At 41.8% G+C, this 8,888-nt stretch overlaps 1 long non-coding RNA gene across 1 annotated transcript; it reads right to left on the reverse strand.

The window, feature by feature from the left end:
• Positions 1-1,222: 1,222 nt before the first annotated feature.
• Positions 1,223-6,448, reverse strand: LOC138667319 (uncharacterized). Its single transcript, XR_011318710.1, has 4 exons — positions 5,705-6,448; positions 5,222-5,382; positions 2,269-2,921; positions 1,223-1,853 (listed from the first exon to the last, which is right to left on the reverse strand). It is a non-coding gene; the product is annotated as an uncharacterized lncRNA (long non-coding RNA).
• Positions 6,449-8,888: the final 2,440 nt, after the last annotated feature.

Raw genomic sequence — 8,888 nt, forward strand, 5'->3', positions numbered from 1 at the left:
GAGATCACCTCTAATTTAAGTAGACCCTGGAGATGTAATAGCAAGGACTTCTGAAGGTATGGAGACTGCAGAGGTAACTCTCAGGCATTTGGGGGGGGGGGAGACTCTTGAATTCTAGTTTCAATCCATCCTGTATGGTACAGAGAACCCATTGGTTTGTGGAGATGGACTGCCACCGGGTGAGGAACCCCTGAGAGTCGACCCCCGACCCAGGCATTGTTTATCAGAGATTATTCAACAAAATGTCCCAAAATACTATTTGGCACTTCAAAACAGGTTAATCAACATATGGGAAACTCAGTGCGAATTAACCCTGAGCCCAAAGAAGAGAACCAAAGAATACCAATAAAATATCTTACTTTATTACCAAAGATTAAAAAAGAACAGGTATGGTACATGGAATACAAAAAATACCCAGGGGACCAGAATAACACCCTTAATCATATTACATAATTATATGCCACAAAGCACAGCACAAGAGGGGAATGCTTATTAGGGTTAGCAAGTGCTATTAACCACTAAAGCACTACCAGATCGACCAAATGCATGAGGTAAAAATTAGTCATTCAACAGTGCCCTGACCGGGCATACATCGTAGATCATACTCATATGAAGGCACAGATCCTAAAACGTATATTACCTCACAACTGTGACACGTAGATTTGTTAGGGCAGTAAATCACAAGGTATCGGGTGATTCCGTGCTCCCCTGTCGCCCCGACGCGCGTTTCACCCTTGGCTTCTTCCGGAGGCGTGCCCAGGGGATGAAAGGTGCGGTCTTTTAAATGAGTGGCAACCAATGAATATGTGAGGACAAGAAAGGCCTGTACCGTAGATTGTTTCCTATTGGATGTGCTGTGCCCTAGCTGCCAGTGGGGGGAGATGACATCAGTGACCAGCAACTGAAGCGCACGCTTTCTACACCCACTGTGCTTAAACTGTGCATGAAGGGCTTGTCTACCTCGGCATGCCACGAGCAGAATCTACGGCGCATGCGGTCATCGTCATCATCCATTGAAAAGCATTTCCAAGCCAGCGCTCCCCGGACCATGCACAATATTGTGCGCAGGCCCAGTATGGAGCACCTTAGGAAATGCATGGTGACCAGATAATCTGCGCATGCGCTCTATTTCTCGGGTGCCTGAGACGAGTGCTGGAAAGAAGATACTGGAATGCCGAGAAGTGAAATGCAGAAAATCTTAACTATTGTGGAAGATGTTTGCAGTAAAAGTGCAAAATATTAGGTGCGAACGGATGAGAACGTGCAAAACAAGAAAAAGTGCTCTGATGAAAATAAAATAATTTATTAAATAATGATGAAAAAGAAAAGAGTGTGCCACTTAATAAAATTACGATATTATTAATGGGATATGCTAATCCCCTATAGTGCATGGGCAAAGTGAAGTACGTGATGACCCAAAGAGGGGAGTGCATCCTAGTATATCTATTATCTAAAAAGACAATAATTAAACAATGAAGGTGAGCAATACGCAATCCGCATAATAAAAACATGTATTAAATATAATAAATACAGTTCAACATTATTAAAATGACAATGTGTCAAGCATAAATATGAATATGACATAACATATATTGCTAATCTTATGGAATGCTAGAGTGCTTAGAAGATGGGTGTAATCCCGGACCCCAATACATACCCAAAACACAAACAATCCTGCCAACCCATCTGAGGCTATGATTATAAGCACCCAAATAGTCCATATATTAAATAGTACAGATCCTTAGAGCTCTTTAAAAAAAAAAAAAGGGGGTTCACATATGAGCAGGAGCCTCTTCAAGAAAACCGATGGAGCCACCCATTCTAGGACCGCAAGATCACAGGAGGTAAGTAATCTTAAAAATAAAGCAAAGAGATGAAAATTAGAACACATATATACACATATGAAATTTAGAGTTTATCAGCTAAAACCAATAAAAACCAAAAACCCATCCCTAAAAAATATGTCTCAGATTAATACTGTAAGGACCAGCATAACTATAAAAATGTTGCAAAACCCAAGCTCTCATTCAGACCACCCGGGCTCATAGTACCCAACCGGTAAATCCATTTACTTTTTACTTGGGCTAAAACCTTAGATAGGTCCCCACCAGGAGGTCCAAGTGTAACTTGGTCAATGGCTTTTATGATTAGTCCCCTCGCATTGCATTCATGATAATATTTAAAATGCCTGGGGAAACTTTTTAAAGAAGAATCCTCTTCACTGGATTTAGCTTTTTCGATATCCCTAATGTGTTTGCGAGTTCTTACCTTTAATTCCCTTGTGGTCAGGCCAATGTAGACTTTTCCACAGGGACAGGTGGCATGGTAGATCACTCCGACTGACGCACATGTGAGATGTTTTCGAATGTTATAACAACGAGATCCATTCCAATTCGTAAAGGTAGTAGTCTTAGTGTGGTTATAACACCCTTTACATAGGCCACAGGGAAAGAAACCTGGCAATCCACTCTGAATAGCATGGCTGGTTACAGTTCTAATGAATTCATAATGACTATGGACCAATAAATCTTTTAGATTGGCAGATCTTCTGGCTACGAATGATGGTTGTGTTGGTAATACACAATGTAGGACGGGGTCCACTAGTAATACTTCCCAGTGTTTATGAACAATATCCTTTAAACCTCTCCATTCTTTGTTGAATGTCGACATGAAGCGTACTTGATTGCTGTTGTCCCTTTTTGTGGTCATAGGGGTACGATACAGAAGTTGATCTCTCGTTATTTTTTCAGCTCTCCGATAGCCTCTTTTGATGGTTCTTTTGCTGTAACCTCTGTCCAGAAATCTGCGCGTTAGATCAATAGTCTGCATGTTGAAGTTTTCCTCATTTGAGCAGATTCTTTTAGCTCGTAGGAATTGGCCGATGAGTATTCCCCGAATTGTGGATGGTGGATGAGATGAGTCTGCAGATAAAAAAAAGAGTTTGTAGATGTGGGTTTCCTAAATATGTCAGTATCAATATGCCCATCTAAACCTACACTCATCTTAATGTCAAGGAAATCCATTTCTCTTCCATGTTTGAAAGTGAGTCTTACAGTTATATGAAAAAGTTTGGGCACCCCTATAAATCTTAAGCTTAATGTTTTATAAAAATAGTTTTTTTTGCAACAGCTATTTCAGTTTCATAGATCTAATAACTATTGGACACAGTAATGTTTCTGCCTTGAAATGAGGTTTATTGTACTAACAGAAAATGTGCAATCTGCATTCAAACAAAATTTGACAGGTGCATAAGTATGGGCACTCCACCAGAAAAGTGACATTAAAATTTAGTAGATCCTCCTTTTGCAAATATAACAGCCTCTAGTCACTTCCTGTAGCTTTTAATGAGTTCCTGGATGAAGTTATTTTTGACCATTCCTCTTTACAAAACAATTCCAGTTCAGTTAAGTTTGATGGTCGCCAAGCATGGACAGCCCTCTTCAAATGATCCCACAGATGTTCAATGATATTCAAGCCTGGGGACTGGGATGGCCATTCCAGAACAGTGTAATTGTTCCCCTGCATGAATGCCTGAGTAGATTTGGAGCGGTGTTTTGGATCATTGTCTTGCTGAAAGATCCATCCCCTGCGTAACTTCAACTTTGTCACTGATTCATGAACATTATTGTCAAGAATCTGCTGATACTGAGAAGAATCCAAAGCATGATGGAACCTTCACCAAATTTTACTGTGGGTAGCAAGTGTTTTTCTTGGAATGCTGTGTTTTTTGGCCGCCATGCATAACGCCTTTTTGTATGACCAAACATCTCAATCTTGGTTTCATCAGTCCACAGGACCTTCTTCCAAAAAGAAATTGGCTTCTCCAAATGTGCTTTTGCATACCTCAGCCGACTCGGTTTGTGGCGTGCTTGCAGAAACGGCTCCTTTCGCATCACTCTCCCATACAGCTTCTCCTTGTGCAAAGCGCGTTGTATAGTTGACCGATGCACAGTGACACCATCTGCAGCAAGTAATTGCTGCAGCTCTCTGGAGGTGGTCTGAGGATTGTCCTTGACTGATCTCACCATTCTTCTTCTCTGCCTTTCTGATGTTTTTCTTGGCCTGCCACTTCTGGCCTTAACAAGAACTGTACTATGTTACTATGTTACTAACTATGTTACTATGTACCTGTGTTCTTCCATTTCCTTACTATGTTCCTCACAGGGGAAATTGACAGGTTAAATCTCTGAGACAGCTTTTTGTATCCTTCCCCTGAACAACTATGTTGAATAATCTTTGTTTTCAGATCATTAGACAGTTGTTTTGAGGAGCCCATGATGCTACTCTTCAGAGGAGATTTAAACAGGAGAACAACTTGCAAGTGGCCACTTTAAGTAGCTTTTCTCATGATTGCATACACCTGGCTATGAAGTTCAAAGCTCAATGAGGTTAGAAAACCCAAAAAAGTGCTTTAGTAAGTCAGTAAAAAGAAGGTGGGAGTATTCAGAACAAGAAAATGATAAGGGTGCCCATACTTATGCACCTGTCAAATTTCGTTTGAATGCAGATTGCACATTTTCTGTTAGTACAATAAACCTCATTTCAAGGCAGAAACATTACTGTGTCCAACAGTTATTAGATATATGAAACTGAAATAGCTGTTGCAAAAAAAACATTTTTTATAAAACATTAATCTTAAGATTAATAGGGGTGCCCAAACTTTTTCATATAACTGTATGTTTAAGTTGTTATCATTGAGTTGTTGCATTAATTTGTTTAATTCTTGAAGTGTTTCATCCCATAGGAACAGGACATCATCAATGTACCTCATCCAGTTATGGACATTGGTCATTCCCTGGATGAGGTCATTGTGAAAGATGTCCATTTCCCAAGCCCCCAAAAACAGATTAGCATACGATGGGGCACAAGAGGCCCCCATCGCAGTGCCCTGCAAATTTAAGTACGTGTAGGTATTAAAAGTGAAGGCATTATGAGTTAATAGGAATTCCAGAAGACTCAAAATTAGTTCCACAAGAGGACCATCCAATGAGCTTGAAGTAAGGAACCGTTTGACTGCCCTCAGGCCAACTTGATGGCGGATGGAAGTGTATAGTGATTCCACTTCGGCCGTAACAATGATCATGCTGTCATCCAAGTACAACTGATCAAGTCTTTGTAAGGCCGACATGGTATCCTTAATGTAAGAAGGCAGATTTGTGACTAGGGGTTTAAAAAAAATGATCCACAATGTTTGCAATCAATTCACACGGCCCATCATTACCTGAGACTATCGGACGACCTGGTGGGTCCAAAGCATTCTTGTGAAGCTTGGGAACCAAGTAAAAGGTAGGGAGTTTAGGATGGTTCTGTCGAATACTGTCCACCAGCTATTTGGACAATTCCTCGCGTGAAAGCTTTGTCCACAATATCAATTAAAAGTTTCTAAAAAGAAGACAAAGGATTGAAAGTGAGTCTCTTGTAGCAGGTTGTATCATTCAATAATTTATTGGCTTGTCTTTCATATTGTTCCTTAGGCCATATAACAAGTTCCCGCCCTTGTCGGTCGGTACAACATCCTGCCACCTTTTAAGTTCTTCTATAGCCAGTCGTTCGATTTTAGTTATATTGGAACAGCTTTTCTGAGTCCTGGCTAATGTTTCCACATCTCGAGACACCAGTCTAGTGAAAATATCTACCGCCGGGCACAGACTAAGGGAGGGAATTTTTTAGATTTGGAAAAAAATTGTTGAGGAATGGTACTTACCTCTGACAGGTTGTTTTCCTCCTCCAAGGAGACCAAATTTTCAAGGGTTTCTCTTTCTTCCGGGCTAAATGAAGGGTCATAATTGGAATTTTTTGAATGGAGCTTTTTGAGTATCAATTCTCTGGCAAACAGATGAACATCTTTCACTGATGTGACTGCATCTAGGTGGTGCGAGGGAGAAAAAGTCAGACCTTTTTGTAATACCCTTATTTGAACAGAGGTAAGAATATGATTGGAAAGATTAACTACCTGATATTGATTGTTCTTCTTTCGACCCCTCTGCGCCTTATTGAATATCTCAGGGAATTTCTTCCTACCATTCCCACTTCTGAGATAAAAATCCCAGGTGGACTCAACATCACTGGTAGAAGCATTACAACCCCAGATGCACTTGAAATTTCAGAATTCCTTCTAGGTTTAGGAGTTGTCATGAATTCGGTTTTCTTTAGTTGCCACCTGAACACTTTGTCCGCGTCATAATCTCCTACATCACGTTGGAATTTCTTAAGCTTATCCTGGCTGACTTTTTATTCCAAAGTGTTAATATCAGTTTCCAAATCCTTAGACCACTTCACAAAGTGATAATTGGGCATATCCTTGGATAGCCGCTTGTATACATCCTCCAATTCCTTATCCACTTCTATCAGTGATGATGTATTTTTAGCAATCAATATTTCCATAAATTCAAACGAGCACTTAGAGGCCACTGATATCCATCTCTTAGTAAGTTCCTGCTCCCCCAGGTCATATGTAGGGTAGAGCTGGATCCTGAGACCTCTGGGAATGATTTTTTTGTCCAAATAGTTTTCTAACGATGAACGGTTCCACCATAATTTAGTTTTACGTTGCAAACCATTCCTATATTTATGCATAAGATCCTTAATTTCGAATGAGGCATCTTGCGAAACAACGGGGGTACTTTTTGAAAAAATGTTCATAGCCTTAGATCGCCAGGCACTTTCCCTGACCTTCAAATCCATTATATGGACAATCTGTCACAAACAACAGCAGAACATATGATTATTCAACACTAGATGGTGGCCCGATTCTAACGCATCGGGTATTCTAGAATATGCATGTCCACGTAGTATATTGCCCAGCTACGTAGTATATTGCACAGCCCACGTAGTATATTGCACAGCGCACGTAGTATATTGCCCAGTGACGTAGTATATTGCCCAGCCACGTAGTATATTGCCCAGCTACGTAGTGTATTGCCAAACAACGTAGTACACTGCCCAGCCACGTAGTATACTGCCCAGCCACGTAGTATATTGCCCAGCCACATAGTATATTGCCCAGCCACATAGTATATTGCCCATCCACGTAGTATATTGCCCATCCACGTAGTATATTGCCCAGTCACGTAGTATATTGCCCAGTCACGTAGTATATTGCCCAGCTACGTAGTATATTGCCAAACAACGTAGTATACTGCCCAGCCACATAGTATACTGCCCAGCCACGTAGTATATTGCCCAGCCACATAGTATATTGCCCATCCACGTAGTATATTGCCCAGCCATGTAGTATATTGCCCAGTGACGTAGTATATTGCACAGCCACGTAGTATATTGCCCAGTTACGTAGTATATTGCCCAGCCACGTAGTATATTGCCCAGCTACGTAGTATATTGCCCAACCACGTAGTATATTGCCCAGCCACGTAGTATATTGCCCAGCCACGTAGTATATTGCCCAGCGACGTAGTATATTGCCCAGTCACGTAGTATATTGCCCAGCCACGTAGTATATTGCCCAGCCATGTAGTATATTGCCCAGTGACGTAGTATATTGCACAGCCACGTAGTATATTGCCCAGCTACGTAGTATATTGCCCAGCTACGTAGTATATTGCCCAACCACGTAGTATATTGCCCAGCCACGTAGTATATTGCCCAGCCACGTAGTATATTGCCCAGTGACGTAGTATATTGCCCAGTCACGTAGTACATTGCCCAGTCACACAGTATATTGCACAGCCCACGTAGTATATTGCCCAGCCACGTAGTATATTGCCCAGTGACGTAGTATATTGCAGTCACGTAGTATATTGCCAAGTCACGTATTATATTGCCCAACCACGTAGTATATTGCACAGCCCACGTAGTATATTGCCTAATGACGTAGTATATTGCGCAGCCACGTAGTATATTGCCCAGTGACGTAGTATATTGCGCAGCCACGTAGTATATTGCCCAGTTACGTAGTATATTGCCCAGCTACGTAGTATATTGCCCAGCCAGGTTTGTCACAGTTTAAAAAATAAACATATACTCACCTTTCCGAGGGCCCCTTGCAGTCCACGGCAGCTTCCGGTCCCAGGGTTGGTATCAGCGCAGGAGCTGTGATGACGTCTCTGTCACATGACCGTGACGTCATGGCAGGTCTTTCTAGCGCAGGAACGCAGGGCCTGTGAAGACGTCGCGGTCACATGACCGTAACGTCATGGCAGGTCCTTCTCGCGCAGGGCCTGTGAAGACATCGCGGTCACATGACCGTGACGTCATGGCAGGTCCTTCTTCCATACCATCTTTGCCACCGGCTCAGCGGACTACAGAGGGTGAGTATAGCAGTTTTAGATTTTTTTTTATTTTTAACATTACATTTTTTACTATTGATGCCGCATAGGCAGCGTCAATAGTAAAAAGTTGGGGACACACAGGTTTAATAGCGGCGGTAACGGAGTGCATTACCCATGGCATAACGCGGGCCGTTACCGCCAGCATTAACCCTGTGTTAGCGGTGACCGGAGGGGAGTATGCGGGCGACAGGGACTGACTGCGGGGAGTAAGGAGCGGCCATTTTCTTCCGGACTGTGCCCGTCGCTGATTGGTCGTGGCAGCCATGATAGGCAGCTGCCAAGACCAATCAGTGAATGAATAACCGTGACAGAAGGACAGACGGAAGTGACTCTTAGACAATTATATAGTAGAAAATGTCCCAAAATACTATTTGGCACTTCAAAACATGTTAATCAACATATGGGAAACTCAGTGCAAATTAAACCTTGAGCCCAAAGAAGAGAACCAAATGATACCAATAAAATATCTTAGTTATTATTATTTATTATTATAGCGCCATTTATTCCATGGCGCTTTACATGTGAGGAGGGGTATACATAATAAAAACAGGTACAATAATCTTGAACAATACAAGTTACAACTGGTACAGGAGTAGAGAG

The sequence above is a fragment of the Ranitomeya imitator genome, chromosome 2 (assembly GCF_032444005.1).
Source record: "Ranitomeya imitator isolate aRanImi1 chromosome 2, aRanImi1.pri, whole genome shotgun sequence".
NCBI classification, from domain to species: Eukaryota; Metazoa; Chordata; class Amphibia; order Anura; family Dendrobatidae; genus Ranitomeya; species Ranitomeya imitator.